Source organism: Cavia porcellus, unplaced genomic scaffold, assembly GCF_034190915.1.
Source record: "Cavia porcellus strain 051 isolate PalLab524CR breed Dunkin Hartley unplaced genomic scaffold, mCavPor4.1 scaffold_4, whole genome shotgun sequence".
NCBI lineage: Eukaryota > Metazoa > Chordata > Mammalia > Rodentia > Caviidae > Cavia > Cavia porcellus.
In genome coordinates, this window is record NW_026947487.1 from 87,451,033 (window position 1) to 87,471,659 (window position 20,627).

The 20,627-nt window shown below is 34.7% G+C and overlaps 1 long non-coding RNA gene across 3 annotated transcripts in view; it reads left to right on the top strand.

The window, feature by feature from the left end:
* The window catches only part of LOC106028138 (uncharacterized), a 68,978-nt gene that overhangs the window by 4,061 nt on the left and 44,290 nt on the right, over window positions 1-20,627 (top strand). For all 3 annotated transcript variants that reach the window (XR_010046993.1, XR_001201751.3, XR_010046994.1), the window contains exon 3: window positions 117-19,627. This is a non-coding gene — a long non-coding RNA (uncharacterized LOC106028138). The remainder of the gene's footprint in view (window positions 1-116; window positions 19,628-20,627) is intronic.

Genomic DNA, 20,627 nt, shown 5'->3' on the forward strand with positions numbered 1-20,627 from the left:
TTACACATTGACAATGAGATCGTTGTAATCATTAATAGTTCTAATTAATGTTCTCAGAAATCAAATTAAAAGGATAAAACCTTGATAAAGTGATTCCCAATATATTTTTGCTCAAGGTGTCTGAATGCAAATGAAATCACCCAGTTTTTCTCGAGCTGTGGATGATCCTCAGAAAGCTGCTCCTGAGCCAATCCCCATGTGAATTTCACAGATTGCGTAGTTGAACTGAGAACATGATCGGAACATCCAGGAACTTCAGATCATTAGTCATTTCACAGGGGGAAGCAGATGGCTTCCCTAGAAGCGGGAGTTTTCACCTCCCACAGAATTTGGACACCATTATACAAGAAGGCCTGACTGTTTAGAGAAGCATGGGTAACTTTTATCCCAAATCTGAAGTTTGCCTTTGTCTTCACCTTTCTCTCATGGTATATGCATACATAAATAAAACATTTTCCATCTGCAGAAAGGTCTGCTAAAATAAAACTATTACATTATTCTGAATTTATCATCAGGGATCCTTTTCTGATAAGTGTGCAATGGGATACAAATAATTAAATATGCATTGTTGTCAGGGAATACTCTACAGAAATATAGTGTGTGCTCTATTACTATACTGTACAAAATAGCTTTGTTATCCTCAGCATTATTGATATTTGCAATTCAATAATTATTTCTTGTAAGGGACAGTCTGGTGCAATGTCGAATGCTTGCTGCAATACTGACTTCTCCAACAGATAATAGCAATAATACCCATCTCAACTGTGGCAATTAAATTTGCCTCTAGACATTCCCAAATATTCAATGAGTTAATAATTAATAATATACATATATAAGACTATCAGTAAGAAAAAGGACATATTTGTTATATTCAGTAAAGATCAACAGAGAAAGTAGATAGATGTAAGCCCACCTTCACTTTTATATAAGTATGACTTGGTATTTATTTCACAATTATTTCATCTGCTTCTGTAGGTAAGACAATGAGGAGATAAAAAATCTTCAGCATTTTTCTCCCTGTATGAACATGATGCATAATCTGAGTTATTCAGGAACAGAGAAAGGTAGGATCACAAGCCCAAGACTGTCATGGACAACTTAGAGAGACCCCGTCTCAATATAAAAGAATAGAAAAGGACTGAATATGTATGTAGCTCAGTATCAAGTCCTTAGATTCCTAATCTCCCAAACAAGTGTACAGCAAAGTATATATGGTATGGTGTGCTTTGGTATGATTTTAGGGCTCCAGGAGTGTCAAAACCTTTTAGCTGAGTTCAAGACTCTGAGGGCTAAGACTCAAAGACTTCTCTGCACTGCCCATATTTATTAGATTCAAAACAAAGGCAAGGAAACTGAAGAAAGCATGGGAAATGAGCAGGGTCTTGGGAGCCACTTCAAAGACTCCTCTAAGTAGTAAATTATGTCAATATAGAAGAACCATCTTATTTCCAGGATGACATTTATGACAGGAGTGCGACTGCCAGAGTGAGATTCCTTTAACTGCAGTCTCTAATTATTTAACTAGTTTTGGAGCCAAGGAGTCCTCAGCTGTGGCCTTATCTTGCCCTTTGAGGTATCTCTGATCTCACAGGCCACTATAGGCCTCAGCCAGGGCCAGTGATTCATTGAAGTTCACTTATTATGAATCAGCTCCCATCACCAGGAAAGGGGCTGAGCCCTAGGACAGACTCACAGATAAACGTAAAAGCCAATTAGTTTTAAGTGGCTCAGAGCCACTTCATAGTCATCTTCAACAGCTCAGCATTAAATTGTTTACCTAGCATGCATGAGTCTATGGATACAATCTCCATTAACATATACATACACATGTGGACACTCCCACAGTTGCACATACACAAGCAGATAAACGCAACCCTTACATATCACTATAATCTCATCCTGTTTTGGAGTAAAACACTATCAATCAAACAGTATAGAAAAAACAGTTGCTGAATTTTAAAAGTACCATGAGTTTGGGATCTTATAGTAATAGATATGATGTAAGGAAATGGATTACCTAATTTTAATTCTTATATTATTAATACATGATATTGGAAAATGTCTGTCACCTTTATTATTTGCAGCACTACTTTAATAATATGTCACCAATTTGATGGAATAAATAACAGAAATGTGTTTACTCTCAGTAGATGATCGAGAACAAGGTATTGGCAGAGTTGTTTTCCTCTGAGTCTCTCTTCTGGGTTTGTAGATGGCCATCTTTTCCCTTTGTCTTCATATTGCCTTTCACTGTGTCTCTGCTATAATATCCTTTTCTTATTAAGACATCAGTCATTCGTATTATCTTAGTGACCTCACTGTAATTAATTTCTGGGCTAACAATCCTATCTCCAAATATAGTTATATTCTGAGATGAAGAGATATAGAACTTCAACATATGAATTTGGGAGGTACTCTAGTTTGGTTGATAATGTTACTGGTCCAAGTCTTCATTTCCTTGCCTGTAACATGAAGAAACATAATACATACTTCACAGTAAATTACCATATAGACTGATAGGTAATTAATCAATTTATTACTTGCTTATCCATCTATCTAGTTTTATTAAATGAACCAGTGTCCAAAACATAACAAGTGTATAGCAAAGTAACTATTATAATTGTTATAATTTTACTTTATTCTCAGTTAAGAAACAATGATGAATTAGCTCAGTGGCATAAGTGCCTGCCTTGCAAGCACATGGTCATGAGTTAAATCCCCAGTACCAAAAAAAAAAAAAAAAAAAAAAAAAAAATGATGAGCAAAAGCACTTGTCTTCAACAATGGATGAAACTGGAAAAAAAGATGATAGAGGGAAAGGAGATGCAGATAAAGAGTGATATAGGAGAAAACATAACTCCTAAACTGTTAGATGTCAAATGTACAGAGTTTGTGTTCCCTGAAATCAGTTTCAAAGAACAAGGTGGTTAAAAGTAGGAAAGGGTTATTGGGGAATAAGAATAGCTACTAACAGATGAGTGGGGAGCTAGGGTTGCCATGGAAGCCCTGTGTCTGGGGTAATTTACATAGCAAAGTCACAATGTGGTTGCATGTGTGTCAAACTGCAATCACCTATAAGATTACAAATATAGCTGCCTAGTTAATATTGATCCAATAGGAAAACAGGTCACAAAGCAAGGGTACATGGTGGGAAAAAAAGGTATTTGGGGGAGGGATAGATCCAAAGGTTCTGGTAACATGGGTGACAGATATCTGTCTGAACCTTTTTAAGCAGATGATACTTATAGTATAATTCCAAGTACTACTTATCCATTAGGGAAGGTATGTGGGTCGCTGCATACTTATTTATCTATTGATTTTATTATTTTATTTTTTGTCTTTTTGAGACATTATGGAGTTCAGATTGGCCTTGAACTCACTTTGTACCCCAGACTGGCCTTGAATTCATAGTGGTCCTCCAGTCTTGGCCTCCCTGATTGGTCTTCTTCAGATGTGTCACCAGCCACAATTCTGATGTCTTTATTTTTTTACTGCTGACTTTCTTGAGAACCTAGCCCCTCTCGGACTGTTAATTAATTTCTATCTAATTTAGATGCCTCTAATAAGGAGTTTTCAATCTCAGGAGGACAAAAATAAAAGCAGAGGTATGTAATGCCAGTGACTAACATTTTCTTGACTCTACTATTAATTTTTTTTTTTTATTTACCAAGAGTTCTTAAGAGAATTCCTAGTCTCAATTGGTAGTTGATTGCATAAAAATTCTTCTTATACATAAAGAGTTTTTAGGCCATTTTCTTGTATGTCTAGTCCTAGGAAATGGAGCCATGGTAACTTTGCATTTCACTGTAATATGGCAAGAACCATTAACTGAATATGTGAGCAAACAAGACCGTACATGATAGAAGCGTACTTCTTGGGGAATTTTCTGTTCTTCAGAAGGAGTCAAATGTTTCTCTGATCCTCAGTGACTCCGAACATAGAAATGTCAGAAGTGGAGATAAGTAGGCAAGGCAGGAGGAAGCATTCACTCTGGGGAGAGAATAAGATGCGCTGTTGCACACAGAATTTGTGCTGTTGGAACTCAATCCTTGCCCCAATCTCAAAGAAACTGAAATTATGTAGCTGCTGAAAAGCTGCAGGAATGTCAGTCTGCTTCTCACTCTTGGCCTCTTTGTTGATTGTTAGGAAAGATGAAAAAGAGAAACAGGTAAGGGCCCGACAGGACAGGTTTATTGCATAACAAACCCGAGAGGGACTGCTCAAGGTCTAGAGACCTGACCAGCTGCTCTCCCTTGGGCAACAGGGTCTTTTGCAGGGTAACAGATAGGAAGGAGTTCAGTGGAAGCACTTTGGGGCTATTTTCCAGGAGCAAGGCTTGAGAGGACACAAGCAATAATGGTTGTCTAAGGACAAGGCTTGGGGAACTGTGAGCACTGTCAATAAGAGGGCTAGTCCTGTTAGGAGCTCCGGGTGCAGCTGTGCTGGGAGGGAGCCTTTGGGGGGTCTCTAATGAGCAAGGCAGTGGTGTGGCATTGCTGGCAGTAGGGTGGCATAAAAATATTTACGTAAGGAAGTCTTTAGTAGTTGATTGTATATAACCCTGACATTTCATGTTTTCATACCAATAACACATATTCTGTACTTGACAAATTTAATACTAAATGAAATGAAAATATGTAAATCAATGTCTGGAATTCATACCAACAGAAATTTTATGTTTGTGTGTTAATAGCTTGTTCATTAGTTCTTAGAATGCAAGGCATATTTTTATGGATTAAAAATCAAATTTCACAGTGACATTTCACAACTAGAGGGCAAGAAATATTATTTGCTCTACTACACCAAAAGCACCTTGAAATTCAGATTTTTTTTAAGTCACATTTTGTTGTCCCCCAAACTTCTGTGCTTCTGTAATGTCGGTTGATGTCGATTGCATTAATGAAAAATCTATGTAAGAATCCTTCAATCGAGACAAGTCTAATTTTGAATTGCAATCATTAACTGGGTATACTTTTGTTAACTTCCCTGATTTTAATTTACGTTTTTTTTTTCTACAGAAAAAGAATATAATATTTGGTTTTAAATTTTATAGTTTTTTAAAATATTCAATAAATTAGTTAGTTAAGAGTATCTGGTAAAACATGTTCAAGATTTAAAAAAAAAAACATATTCAACGTAGGCACAAGATATGTGTTTCCCCCAACTTAACCTCATCAGAGAAATATAAATCGCTGTCTAAGGACATGTAGGAATAGAATGAAATGCATTTTCACATAAACAAGTCTCTGATAATTTATTATAACTTAAGGACAAGTTTTTTTATGGAAATACATTTCAAATTATAATTTGACTTCGTATAGCCCAAGAACACTAAACACATCATAAACCACAAAAACAAATACTTACAAAGACAGATGCACAAAGCATTTTCATCAGGACTGCATTTCCCCCAGGGAACCCACCTAACCTGGGAAGGTTTTTATTCATTTATAAAATAATATAAAATATGTGAATTTTCTCCTGAAGGTATCAGAGAAAACATTTCCAAAATGCCTCACTGGAAGAAATAGAATCTTGTCCTTTGGTGTTTTCTGTGTACATATTATATGGTGATAAAGCCAGGTTAGCAGAGACACAGACACACTGTGTGAAATACAAAGAACTCTGAGTACCATAAAGTAAGTCTCAAAATAACTGCAACAAACCAATTCTAAGTTTCATTCCATCGTTCCTCAGGATTCCCTTGCATTTCTTCATTCCTTGATAATTCATCCACTTTCCCATCCACTGCATGAGCGTCTGACTGCTATAATAACTATCGCTATACCAAAATGAACTAAAATTCAATTTATTTTGCTTACCTATCTGGATGTCTTTTCTATTATATACTTAAAAATTCTCTTTTCATGACACAGCATGATCCATTTTCATTGCCGTTCTTTCTCCTGTTTTAAATAACAGTTTAATAATGTCTGCTAGATTTTGGAAAATCTCTCGGATCACTCTCTTGGCCATCTTTCCCTCATGTCTACAATTTAGTAACTGAACATTGGCATGGTAACCATTTCTATGTTAATTTCACTGTCTATATTCTTATTATTTGACAACCAGAAGTGATTACAATTATACTTTATATTTGCACAGCACAGAAAATTAGACTCAAAGTCAAGCAAATTGTTATCAAATGCACAGTGGATAAGAGAAGGAGTGCCTGAGTCTAATGCGGCCAATTCTGCAGTTTCTAGTACAGTAGAGGAATAAAAAGAATAAAGTGAAGGCAGAAGACTAGAACATATAACTGGATTCAAAAACTTAACTTTTGGCAGATGATGATGTTGGGTTCTGTTGAGAATGATGAAGAAAAAAATTCCTTTAAATCCCCATTGTTTAAAATCTGTATTAAAGCTGCATGGCCACAGCAATCTTCCTTTTAATTTACATTTATTTAGGGCCATCTCAAAGGACTTTGAAGTGAAAATAAATTCTCTAAAATTAAGCTGAGACAGGATATTGAAATATAAATGAAGACACATTGGAAAAGAAATGGAAGCACAAAATTGATTTGTGCAGCTCAGACTTTGAGTTGCCTTCTTTAATTGTTCTGTCTATTCTTGTTTTTCATGGTATGCCCTGCGCAGAAAGCTTTTCAGAATCTGCCATTTACAGAGATGGCACTTTTAGTAGATATCTGTTCATTTCAGAGTAATGTGTGTTCAAAAAGCAAACCTCGAGGAAAAAAATTCTAAAAGTATGAACAAAAATAATGAAGACAACTCATCCTGATGGAGAGCTAATGAGACAAGACTATTCAATATCAGGATAAGGAATCAAAATGAAGGCTGTCGATGGCTTTCTTTGACTTTTTGTGTGAGGAATCAAGTCCCACACAGGTAAAGGAAGCCTTAGGTGAAAAGAGACCCTAACAAATAAGAATTGAAAAATGTGAGAGCAGAATGATGGAGCCATTTACCAGGCTGGCCAGGTAAATTCTGTAGAAATTGCAAGTGTAAGCATGCTGCTTCAAAGTTACATTTGTCTACTAGAATACCACCGCAACATGCAACTGAAGCCTTCAGCATTTTTGCTGGCATATTTTATCATGAACACATTGTCCATCCCTCTTGACTCAGCTCAAACATACTTTTATACTTCACGTGGAAGAAACATTGGTCAGCAAATTTCCTAAGTAAATATTTTTTTTATTTTTTATGATTTTTCACATGCTCTTGTCTTTCTTCAATTTATGATCCTCTGTCTCTGTCTCTGTCTGTCTGTCTCCATCTCTCTCTCTTTCAAAGTTACACAATATTGCTCTATTTTCCCTGTATACTGAACCCTTCCTCAGATGCCTTCAGTTAGATTTGAGGACAGTTATGCAATACTAAGGCACTGCGTATTAGTTTCCAAAATAGCACAGATGGTGTTAGACTTCATCTGAGTGAAATGGGGCTGTACTTTATATCCATAATTTTTATACCATAGAAAATTTTGTATTCTCTTTGAAAGACGTTCCTGCTTGTATGTTCATCAAGTCAGTTTACTGCTAACCATCACTGGTACATTAAATCTCTCTTTTTCCTGTAACGAACATCACTAATCTACCCTGCATACTTCTATTGTATAGGTGCTTTGATTCTTTCAAGATTTAGACCTCAAGACAGGATTATCATTCCATCATAAATTATCTGCTAGTGAAAGCTAAACCATTATTTTTAAATAACTAACATATTCAATACGTTTTATGTTATATTTAAAACAGGTCATAGTTAGTCTAGAATACTGTTGATCATTCTGTCATCTAATCAAAATTTAATCAACAAATATTACCTGCAGCTCTTTTTGACATGTCTTTTTCTTGTGCAAAGCATACTGAAACTTTAAAAAGTTGTTCTTTAAGCACACCCTCCATCAGCTGCAACGTGGAAACTTGCAAATATTTGAAAACTTTAAATTGACTAGTTACTAGCAACATAAAATTTTCCAAAAACAGTGGAAAGGCCATAATATTTTCAGAACACAAAGAATTCAATTCAATGGCCAACTTCTTCACTCAGGAAATATATGTGTGCCTTTAAAATCTTAGTATACTCCTAAGCATTGATCAAAATTCTTGTGAAGACTTTGCTTATAAATAAAAATGTTTCCCGTGAGGCCTGTATATGAATCCATAAGAAAGATTCCTCTTCTTATGGTCAGTCTTAATGAGGTATTGCAATGTCTTCTCTCCACATGTCTTTTGCTGTTTCCACTCTGGGGGAGGTTTTGTACATCAGTCCAGGCCTGTCCTAGTTTATGGTGGATAATATCCACCAAATAGCTAAGAAATTCATCTGTGCTCAAATAATGACCACCAATAAAAGCCCTTCAGAGAACTGATTTGCACTATAATGTAGGTCCATTGCTTGTACTAATCAGTGAACCAATGATTCTTGTAATTCCCTCTGGTGCTTTTAAGGCAGGGAAAAAAAGATTACATTCAGTACAGATGAGGTGCAAAATATCCTGGATGCTATAGCTATGTCTTGCCCAAAATGAAGAGCCACGTATTTTTTCTTTAAAAAGCCTGATAGTATTTTTAAAAATCTGACTTAATAACATTTCTTATATCTGTTGAATAATATTATTAGATAATTATTCAACCTGGCTTGCTTATTTTTAAACTAAAACACTATGCATAATAATTTTATAAGTAATAATGGCATAGAGTTAATTATACATTTTTGAAAATTTAAGCTATTGAATTACATATGTGCCTAAGGAGCTTCAATGTGGTTTTTGAAGTTATTCAGAGATTTAATTCTTATGATTATTTTTTCCAGGCATGGGTTCTCTAATACTGCTTTGTTATGCAGTAGTTAGAATGCACATTCTTTTCCTTAGAAGGATATATAGCTACTGGATGGTTATACAAAGATACACAACTCAAAATGTAATGTAAGTGTGTTCTTTATTCCTCTCATTGGATCCTCAGTGGAACCACTTACACTGCAACTCCAAAGAACTTTATGGATTCTCTGGTGCCAGAACTGCCTCTCCTATATCTTATCAGTCTTCCTGTTCCATCTCCAATCTGCCTTTGTGTTCTCCTCTCTTTACTGCCTTGGGTTTTATTTTAGGTCAGTTAGAATTGAGGCTGCATTTGTACTTAGTGAACCTGAAATAACTCCACATTTTCCTGATTCCTCTGTAATTACTTCTTTGTAAGAAAAGTAATTTATTTTGCTAACATTAGGCACTTCACATGACATTAACCTGGTACACACATTACTATAATTCAAGATGGGTATGATTCCAAAATTGTGATAGAAAACTATACTAGGGATAAATCCCTCAGACAAGGATAAAAAACTCAACCAAGAAGTTTAATAATATTGATGATTTTTGGTATATTTATGTTAAAAATGCCTAAAAATGATCGTTTACTTCTAACATCAAACTTAGTATATTAATCTATGATTAAAATGTTGTTAATAATATAGCAATACTTAAAGTTACCAAGGTAACTTAATATATTAGTTGCTAAAACTGTCAATTTATAAGTAGCTGGTACTTAATGGGCATCTCCTAAGCCTTCTAGCACATAAATAATTATGACTAAATATCAAAACTTGAGCGTAAAGAGTAAACACTGATTCAGAGCACCCTTGCCTAGATTTTCCCTCCCCATTCATGAGATTTTTTTTTCCCCTCAGTAGTCAAGAGAGAAAAAAAAAAAGGTAGATATTTGCAAACTTGGCCAGGGAAGTTTGAAGCAATAATTTTTCTGCGACACAATATGGTCACATATGATTAGGTATTAAAAACTGGTGGTCAGCTTAACACCAGCTGAGCAAAGATGTTCCACCTGAGGCAAGCTTCCAGCAAAAACAGAGATGTGGAGAAGCAGAGGTAGGGAGAAGAAGTTATGGGTTCTCCTACGTGTTGTTGTTTGAGACGTTGGTTCTCCAGAAGGACCTGCACACGACCAGCTTCTCCAGCGTGAGTTCAACCATTATTATGGAGGAGCTCGTGACTTTGTTGGTGAGAGTGGCTGTGGTTCACTTTGGGGGAGCTCTGGTCCCTACATCAAACATTGCTTCCTGGCTCTGGAGGGGAAGACGTGTGCTGTTTAATCTCAGCAGAAACTAGTTATGTTGGCTTTCTGGCATCTACTCTACTGTTCTCATCTGAGGAGCTTGAGACCTCCGTATCTCTGAGGGTGACTGTGGTACTTTTCAGGGCAGCCCTCAACCTACCAGCACAGCTCCTTAACCCTGCTGGCATAGACTTTCTATCTTCCTCTGCTCACCCTCAGACCTTCACAGAACAGATCCATAAAAGAGACTGGCATGAATCCTTCTTGTGGGCTGTAGACTTCCAGTTGGACTTGTGGGAGGCATTGTCATGGGCTCTAGGTCTTCATCTAGACTCCTGCAGGATATTGCTGTGGGACCCAGACACTTAGCTAATTATTCTGTCTTTAGTGTTGTTAACTTTTTTATGTTAACTCTCGATAAACAGCATAAAATAATATTATAAATTCTGTGTCCTGATTCTAATTGTTCTCCTCTCAACTGCTGACCACAGCAAGAGACACAGTGTTTCAATTTAGTTCAACAGAGTTGTTAAGTGAAGTCATCCAAGTGCTGAATTCAGTTAATATAATAACTTTACAAGATTCTTATTAGAAAAAGGCATAAATAAATCATTGATGAACCATTTACTAAGTACAGAGATATCTCCCTTTTTAATGGGGAAGAGAATAGAGAAAGTCATACACTTTGTCTACCTGTGTAAGAGAGACTATCTTAAAAATACCGTAACAAATTCATTCTTAGTTTTAAAAGTCTGTGTATAAGTCTTCTGGGTATTAATAGTAGTAGAAAGTGAGGGCATTTTCTATTTAATGACAATGGCAAGAACAGATTCCATGGTAAAAATATGAGACACATAAACTTGTGTTCTGAGGATTCTAAGTTGCTTGAAAATGAAGAATCACATGCATAGTATGCAGAGCACTAGGAAATGTATTAAACAATAAAAAGATGGCAACAAAAGAAAGAAGTTGAAAATTAGGTGTCTTAGCAATATGAACACTTGCATTTCTTCGTTAGATTTTTATTTCAGTGCTGAGTAGTATTTGCCAAAGTAACAACTGATAAAAGGAATTCTCCATGGGGAGATAAAATAATGGGAGTGCTCTGATTAGTGTTTGGTGCAGATGGCTACATCTCCCTTTGAAAACCCCATTGACTCCCTCCCACTCTGATATGCAAAAACTTCCACTGCCTCAGGGGTATTGCTTCAAATCTACTAGGTTCTGCCAGGCACAGTTTTAGACAAAATCTGTGGAGCAAAACCACATTCAGAAGCGGAATGTGGATACTAAAGGGTGAAACTGGAAGGTTCTGAATGCAGTTATTTTATGAAAGAAACAGTAGGAATATTAATGGTTATTTAAATAAAATCAGTAGTGTAAGGAATAGAAAGAATATGCATGGGATTTGTGCATTTTGTCTTCTTTTGGGAGAAATTTACACAGTGGTGGACAATAACTGAATGGAAGAATCTACATTACTTTTGAGATTTTGGGCTGAGGCACAAGTAGTTCTGTTCAGATATTTGCTTGCTCTAAGAGAGAGGCATTTTTGTTATTTTTTCAACACAAAATTAAAAATTCTCTTTTCTAAATGCATGCAAATTTGCATATCAATGCATTTTATTCTATTTTCTTGGGATACATAAGGTTCCTTCTTATTGAGCAGGCACAGTTTTTTACCACAGACACTGAAGCATGTGCCAGGAAGCATTTGCGCTTTTAATGTTCTTTCAGTGGAAATATACTTAGTCATAATTAAATTCAGTTGAATGGCTTTTAAAAGAAGTTAGTTGTTAATATGATTGGCAGTTTCCTGTGCCTTTGACAACATCTAATGAAAAATGCCTGGGTGGTGCACAACACAGACAAATGAGGGGGTTTATCTTCTATGATCTCTAGCTAATGTAGTGTGATTATGCCGAATCCTGTATTTTCAGAAGGCGTGTTATTACTTCCCATTATCTAAATAAGAATGATAAATGTTCGTGATTTTCACCAAATATAAACAAAGCTTCAAGTTAGTGCATGAATACTTATTTACTTTAAAATGAATACTGATTTGTAGGGGCAAATATACTGAAAGAAAAGTCTCTTATTTTTCTTTAAAAGAAATATTAGATCATTGTGTATTAGAAGTTTCAAATTTATGGAGATAAGCAAGGAGAATGAGAAAGAAATCAATTTTGAGTCAACATCTAGTGTTTGCTTGCTACTGCTAGATAACTGCCTATGTGTTTGGTGATTGTTATCTTTCTGGTTTTCTTCTGGTAAGTGGTCTGAGGATCTGGGAATAACTTGTTTTCTATTGGTCATCAAAGAAAATACAAATATGTGAATATTTTTAAATAAACTTGACACAAGTTTACAAATGATTCTCTGTTGTTAACAGGATTATTAGTGAATTAGAAATATTGGTTTAAAATATTATTGTAAATAGCTTTTTTATATTCTCTACAGTTTTGATCACTTTTGCTCTAACTCATCTAATATTTCTTTCTGAAATCCAAATTTCCATGTTTTTGCCTTCTTTTCTTTTCTCTGCTGATCTCAGTTTACACAGTCAGGACAGGTTGCCTGCTGATCTGTGGCAAGAAAGTTGATGAAGAAATTCTTGAAACTAAAAACAAAGCTCTCCAACATGATGGGTTAAAATAAGGGGCAGTCATCAATTATGGAAATTGTGTCATGGCTACTCATATAACATGAACATAAATCCTGACCCAGCTTTTTTGTATGCTTTATTCTAACTAGGGCTTAGATAAGACAGGATTTGGAGGACAAGGTCAAGTGGCTATGTTTCTCTTGTCATAATGAACACTAACATAGATAATGATTTATTCACCCATTGTAAACAGTCATTTAGCAAAACAAAATCTAGTCCAAAATACCTAAAGTCTTCTCTATGGGTGACCCTCTTTTACTGCTGGGACAAAATATCTAACATCCACAACTTGAAGGAGGAAGCGTTTATTCTGGCTCACAGTTTACATCATGGTCAGCTAGTTCCCAGGCATAAATGGCATGGGGAGGACTGGATATAGGCCAACTGCTTATCTCAGGGCAACCAGGAAGTGGGAATAGAAAGGAGGAGCTGGGGAAAACGATGCACCATTCCAAGACATATTGCAGTCACCTGCTTTGTCTGACCAGGTCACACCTCCAACAGTACCTTCAACATCCACATGATTAGCTCTGAAAGATACACTTTGATGCTGGAGATTTACCTCAATGTCTTAACTGTCAGACTGGCAAGCACTGGGTCATGAGTTTGACCCCTTTACAAAAACAAGACAAAACAAAAATTCATACTTATGAAAGTCCCATTTTAGAATGCATGAGGTTTTGGGGGAGTCATATTAGGTTTAAACTATAATGGATAACTGCATCCAAAAATGTCATTAGAGCCATGAGGTAGGAATCTTATTACCTCTGTTTCAATGTTTCATTCCCAAAGCAGGAATTTTCATATCAAAGAAAAATGTGAATTCTTGAGTGAGACCTAGTTTCTAGCTACATGATTTTCTGCAAATTTTCTTCCTAAATTTTCTGATTGCCTTGTTACCGTGTGTGTGTGTGTGTGTGTGTGTGTGTGTGTGTGTGTGTGAAATAGAGATGGTATTGAATATATACAATATTTCTGGATGGCTTTTATGAAGTTTAAACGGCAATATTATTCAAAATTTTAGAAGACTACTTGTTACAAATATGAAAGTATTTTTACTTCTGTTTTTCATTTCAATTACTCAGTATAAAGATTGTCCTCAGTATTCTGCAGAACATGGGTTATATAGAGCACCATACGAATATTTTTATAATTATTTATGATAATTGTATTCATGTAATTTAGTTATTTGATCTTAGCCCCCTATTATTGGGGTCATGACTATTTTTGGTATTTTTGTCTCATATATGTAGCAAATTTGTTACATGATAGCAAATGTCTAAAAAAGATTGTCATATTGGTATCAATAAACAAATTGCATAATAAGTCATGGAAGACACAGAATAAGAGACAGAAGAAAAAACTGGAAGGCAATGAAAATGAAGTTAAAAGACCACAGAAATGTCAATCAACAATAAATATGTTTTAAATTATTGGGTCTGATGAGAATGAGCATTTCAGAGACTTACATTCTAGCTTCAGGTTAGATTGGTAATAATTTTATGATAAGACAAATCTCCTACCATCTAAAACTCTATTCTGACCTCTGAAAGTACAGAGATTTAGCTTTGACTTTTGAGAATCAAGTAACAAAGTAGGTATAAATATTCTTTGTAAATTGTCAAATGAATAAAATCATTTTTGTTTCACTATTTCAATTTAATCAAGATACTAAAACTTTGTCAAGTTGAAGTTGAAGACACAAAGTCAGAGGGACAGTTTGGGACAATTTTTGTGTGTAACATTTTGTAGTTTTTAACTTATTACTACTAGCAGACTGAAATTCATCTCATGGAATGCCATTCAATAGAATGCATCATTTAAAAGTGACAGTTCAACAAATTTAGGAATATGTAGTGTTCAGCTATGAAATTTTGATTTATTAACACTATGTCTTCATTTTTATTTCTTTAATGGGGAATCTTTGCCTCAGTCAGGGAAACAAATGAAAACAAAAAGAATAGATAATTTTTCATTTTTTTGCCTTCCAATTTTGGCATTGGATAAACAAAATGGAATACCATAAGTGTAGTAATGAAGGAGTTTATTACATTATGCATTATCTTGGTAAGAAGAACCTGATTTTGTCTTTCTTATCATTTTTAACAGAGACTTAAAGAAAGCTCTGTTTACAGTGGCCATTATCTTGAAGGGAATAGCAAAGTAGATAAGAGAAAGACAGTGGAGAAGACACATAAATAAAGTAATGAGCAGAGCTACTGATAGGCAGAGATTCTAAAGACCTAGAAGTTGTGCATGTGGTCCTGACTCCATAATTCAGATGCCCTCTGAGGGGAGGAGCACAGCCAGCACATCTCCTGAGGTGAGATCCTTACCTTCAGGAGCAGCCTATCTTAGTCTCCTGTGCTGCAATTGGGGAACAATCCTGCAGCAGTGACATCATGGTTTTCTTCAGGTTTTGTGTGTGCATCAAAACAGAAGCAAGTCATATGCCTACTGGCCCATACAAGCACACCCCTGCTTATGTTTTAAGGCACTCATAAAACACTGTGCTCCAAATAGGATGTTTTATATCACATGGCAGTAGCAGGATCAAATAAGATCCTTAATTTTGATCCAAAAGTCCCAACTATAATTCTATGTAGGATGCACTGAACATATGAGAAGATTCAATCTTTGTAAATATTGTTAAATATGATTTCAGCCATTTGAATACAATCTAAAGGCAAAGAATACATTTAAGAGGGTAGTGATTTCCAAATGCATTTACTTTCAGTGCAATTAATGCAAGAAGTGACTTAATGGAAATGCTTTAACTCAAGTTACACAATTACAAAGATATATTTCCATCTGCATCTATAGTGATCAGCTCTTCACACTAATAGGCAATACTATATGTGATGTCTCACTACTGTCATTTCCATCTCTCATCCCAGTTCCTTTATTTTTTAAATCTTTAATGGAACTGCCTCCTCCTCTTCCTCTTTCTCAACTATCACATGCCATAGTTTTGCAATGATGACTGCTCCATTACCCAGAAGTTGTAATGCTGAAAAAAATGTCTCCTCAAATCAGATCTTTCAAATGAAGAGGTCATGACTTAGCGATGGAATTCAAGATTCCACATCTGTTTTCCATAGTCCACAAACTTAACTGGAAAATAAAAAACCCTCAGTGCTACTAACACATTTCTTTTACAGTAATTGCAGATAGGAGAAATAGGCCCATGGATATAGCTCAGTGTCACAAGTGCCTGCCTGGCAATTGCGAGGTTGTGAGTTTGATCTTGGAGCAAAAATAAATTAATAAATAAAAATTTAGGAAAATTAATTAATTAAAATGATTATTTTCTGCAGCTGTACATACAGAATGCCTCTCTTTTTGAAAAAAAATTGGAGAAATTATGCTTTTGGAAATGAATAAAAAATTAAAACAGGAAAATGACATACCTGAAATATTGTTTCATGCTATTTTGTGTGAATAAATACAAGAAAAAACAAAACTCCACTATAACGGAATTCCATTATAACGGAATTATATTTCCGTTATAACGGAATTCCATTCCGTTCCAATTCCATTATAACGGAATTATATTTCAGGAAATATAAGTTAAGGCAAGTCTTTGGTATTAATAAATGACTTTATAGAGAAGGTTTAGACCTGAATTTTTAGGACAAACAATGTCATTCTAGAGACATCTGGCACATTTACATAGTGAATTTGAGATAAGAATTAAGATTCTTTTATCTTGGATACAGGTGACTTTTCCATGTCATTTCATCTTCTGATAGCATGTCAGTCACTCAAAATATCAGAGCCATTTCAATTAAGGATTGAAAATTAGAAATTCTATTTAAAAATTATACACTTTACTATTATTCTAATATGTGATCATATGTAAAATCATATGTGCTTACAATGTTTTCTAGCTTATCCATTCAGAGATTAAATTTATTTTCTCCTGCTTCAAACTTGAGCTGATCTTACAATTTGTTTATACCTACATAATGTGATAATAATGATACTGGTTCATTTGGGTATGGTGCACTGACCTATAATCTCAAATCTTATGAAACTGAGATAAGAGGATTTGAGCTCTAGGCCAGTCTAACTGTATAATGATATCTTGTCTCAAAAACAAATGCAGTGCCTTTCCTGTGAGCATGTAGCAGCTGTGCAGGGCTGGGAAGGGAAACAAGCAGATAGTTCACCCTTCTCATGAGCCAACTGGCACAGGGGCTGGGAGAGAAGAGGATAGCCACTCTTATCCCCTTAAGGAACCAGCCGATTCAGAGGATCACAGACTGAGTGGATAGCAACTGAGGTACAAAAATAACTTAATTCTTGCATTGTGTGATTGACTTTGAAGGCCTGATGTTGGTAGTCTGAGCATCTATGTAGAGGATAACAATACGCAGTATAACAACTAAGGAAAATTTTCTTCTTGTTTTTGAAAATCCAATATTTTTTCTCATTGCTTTGTTTTGTTCCATTTTATTGTTTTCTTGCTTTCTTCAATGTTCTGTTTTGATTTGCTTTATTCTGTTCTGTTTTGTTTGATTTTGTTACGTCTGATGGTATGTGCAGCAATTTTTAAGATAAGAGGAATTATGGTAACCATTGTTGACTTCCTATTATCATATTTTGAAGTTCTGTGTCATTTTCACTGTTTTGCTTTTATTGTTTTACTTTGTTTGATTTTATTCTCTTTAAAATAAAATTTTAAAAAATCAACAAATATAAGATATTGTTTGATTTTCATATAAAGATTATACTTGGAGCTATGACTTTTTCTCGTTAAACCATGATTATCAAGCTCTGAATAGGACTGAGATGAAAGATCATGTGGAGAGGCAGGCCTAGTAATCCCAGCCATTGTGGCGATCCTGGCTGAGACCCCCAGGGCCACCAGAGAGTCCATTCCAGTCCTCCTTCAGCCAAGCCATCAACTGGTTGAATTTGTCTGAGCAAACTCAGATGATTCCAAGTGAACTGTCCATTCAACTTGTATAATGATGAAAGAAACATAAACTGTTGCTGTTTTAACCCATTTCTCATTTAGAAGGATTTTTCACAGCAACATTTAAATCAAAATTATTTTCAAAATTAATCTCATTAATAAGCAAAATATACTGAAACACAGAAAATATAGGAATGGATTATGAAAAGACATTCTATAGATACAATATTGACATTCACTAGTTTCATAAGCCATTTTCTTATAGATTAGAAAAGAGATATGCATGCCATTGAAATGCAGTTTGAAGAAGATTTTGACAGAAAGGTTCAATGAAAAAGAAAATATAGAATTACACAGAGCATGCATATTCATATGCTTGCCACAACATAAATGTATAGCTAGCTATTTTCTAACTTATTTAAATATAGGATGTTTTGACAGATGTGACAGACATGTAGACAAATTACATATATATATATATATATATATATATATATATATATATATATATCAGGTTTTTTTTAAAGGCAGTGTGATATATGCCTATTTGGTGCATTTCATTATTTTTTTAGTTACAGCTTACCCAAAGAACAACTACATCTCATTTTTAAAATAGGCAAACCATTTTGCTTACTTGTTAACCTCTGACAGTGCAAAGTAAAACGATTCATTAAATACATAGTCTATGATTATTTATGAGATGCTAACTAGATACATGATGTGCTAATTATTAAGAAAATGCACATTTGGAACATCTCCAGGTGCCTCTCTAATTCTTCTTTTTCCCCCAGGTGTAGTTGCTCTCCTCTGAAGGAACATTAGGGCATTAGACCATCTCTGCACTGCAGTAAAAGAAATTCAAAAATAAAGCTAAAAACTGTTACATGTTTTAGTTTTATAATAGTAATAAAAATAAGGAAATGAGCCAGGGGTTTAGCTCAGCATTGCAAGTGCCTAACTGATAAGCGTGAGGTCATCAGTTAGATCCCCAGTAGCAAAAAAAAAAGACAAGAAAATTAACGTATAATAATTTTTGATGCAATGACTCCCACTATGCATAACATGACATCGATATACAGAGACAGAAGAAAAAGCTTAGCAGAAAGACAGGAAGGTATTATGTCAAAATAGTATTTCAAACAGAACAATTAATTTCTTAAAATATCATCTTTCTCTTTTTTGTTACATTTCAAAATTTTAAATAGAAATAGACATTTTTAATTTATAAGAATTTATTTCATGAGTCAAGAAAATTGTACTTAAGTTGCTTAAAAGTTTTGCACAAAAATATGCAATTTATTATGGATGTTAGCAACAATACAAATTCTTTCATTGATTATTTGTAATGCACATGAGACATAGGTGAAGTATTTATCATCTCATATGGGTATCTAAATCCTATCAGTTTGGTAAAATATCACTTCGTGGTCAGTTCACCCACATCTACCCTTGATCTCCTCCAACCATTTCCATGACTGATACTTCTAAAACAAACTTCTGATCATGCATTCTTTGTCCTTATTTAAAATGCTTGATTACTTCTCATTATTTTAAGAATAAAGGCAAGAATTTTTGAATGTATCCTCTAGGGTTATATTAGGTCTGTTTTCTGCATGGCTCCTGAGCCTTAACTTTTATGGTGTGCTCCTTGATTTCTGAATTCTACCCTTATCGCCTCCTTCATTTCTGCAGACATTGCAGTGTTCCATGATACGCCTCCAACTTTTTCCCTCCAACTGGAATTGTCTTCATTTGACTTTGTCTAGCAAATACTTATTCATATTTCCAAACTGAAGTTTTTACTTTCCAAAATCAACCACCTTCGAATTTTCTAACCTTCTAAAATTCATGTTACAGACACTTATAACCCTTGTAGACTTTATTTTTCTGACCTTTATTTGTCAGTTTTCCATAGCAACATTGAGAGCAAGATGTAGCTGTGTCTCACAGACTTGTCGCCTGCACTCATGGGCAGGCTTCACTGTTCTCAGCATCTGTATTTCAGGTACGTGGAGTACAATTCCTAAACCCACACTGATAAAGGCATTATCACCCAAGTCTGTATTTTGTATTAAAGTATATTTTTAATATGCATTCTATGAAGTTAGGAAAACATCAATGTCACATGGTCAGCACTTTAATATTTTACAGAGTGATACTATATAGTATGCTTTGCTTCAAAAATCTTTTTATTCTACCTGTTCATCTCTCCCTCCCATCAAATCCCTCTGTAACCATAAGTCTTTCTTTTTAACTTACTCTATTATCTATCTTTTTGGAAATGCCATTCAGTTGCACAATTGGAATTGTACAGCATGCACACTTTTCAGATTTGCTTCTTTCACTTAGTAATAAATAATTGTTTCCTCTATATCTTTAAAGTGATTTTTTTTGAACAAAATAAATTCACATACTTGCCAGTATTTTATGGTGTCAATATTCTCAATTTGGATCATTGAAACGGCTGTAGAGATGTATCTACAAATAAATTTAATTTTTCGTGAGGAATGTGATATGGGAAACATTTGCATATACTTTTTGCAACTAAATATTTTCTTTCATGTCGGATCCAGTAAAGGTTTCTGGTCCATTGTTTTCAGTCAAGTCATTTGTATTTTATTATTTAGTTCTGAGATATCTTTGTGTATTTTTAAATAAAAATCCTTTATCATATATCTCTTTCAAGTATTTTATTTCAGATGGTGGCCTTTTTTATTATTATTATTATTTTTTTTTTTTTTTTTTTTTTTGCTTTTTCATTTTTACCGGTACCAGGGATCGAACTCACGACTGCCTGCTTTCAAGGCAGGCGCTTATGCCGCTGAGCTAAATCCCCAGCCCCCTTTTTTATTATTTTTAATAGCATCTTTTAAAAAGTGAAAAATTTAGATTTTATTGAAATTGGAATATTATTTTTCTTCACAGATAATGCATTTAGTGTTATACCAAAATATTATGGCAAAGTCAGTGGCTATCTAAATTTTCCATGCTGTTTTATTTACAAT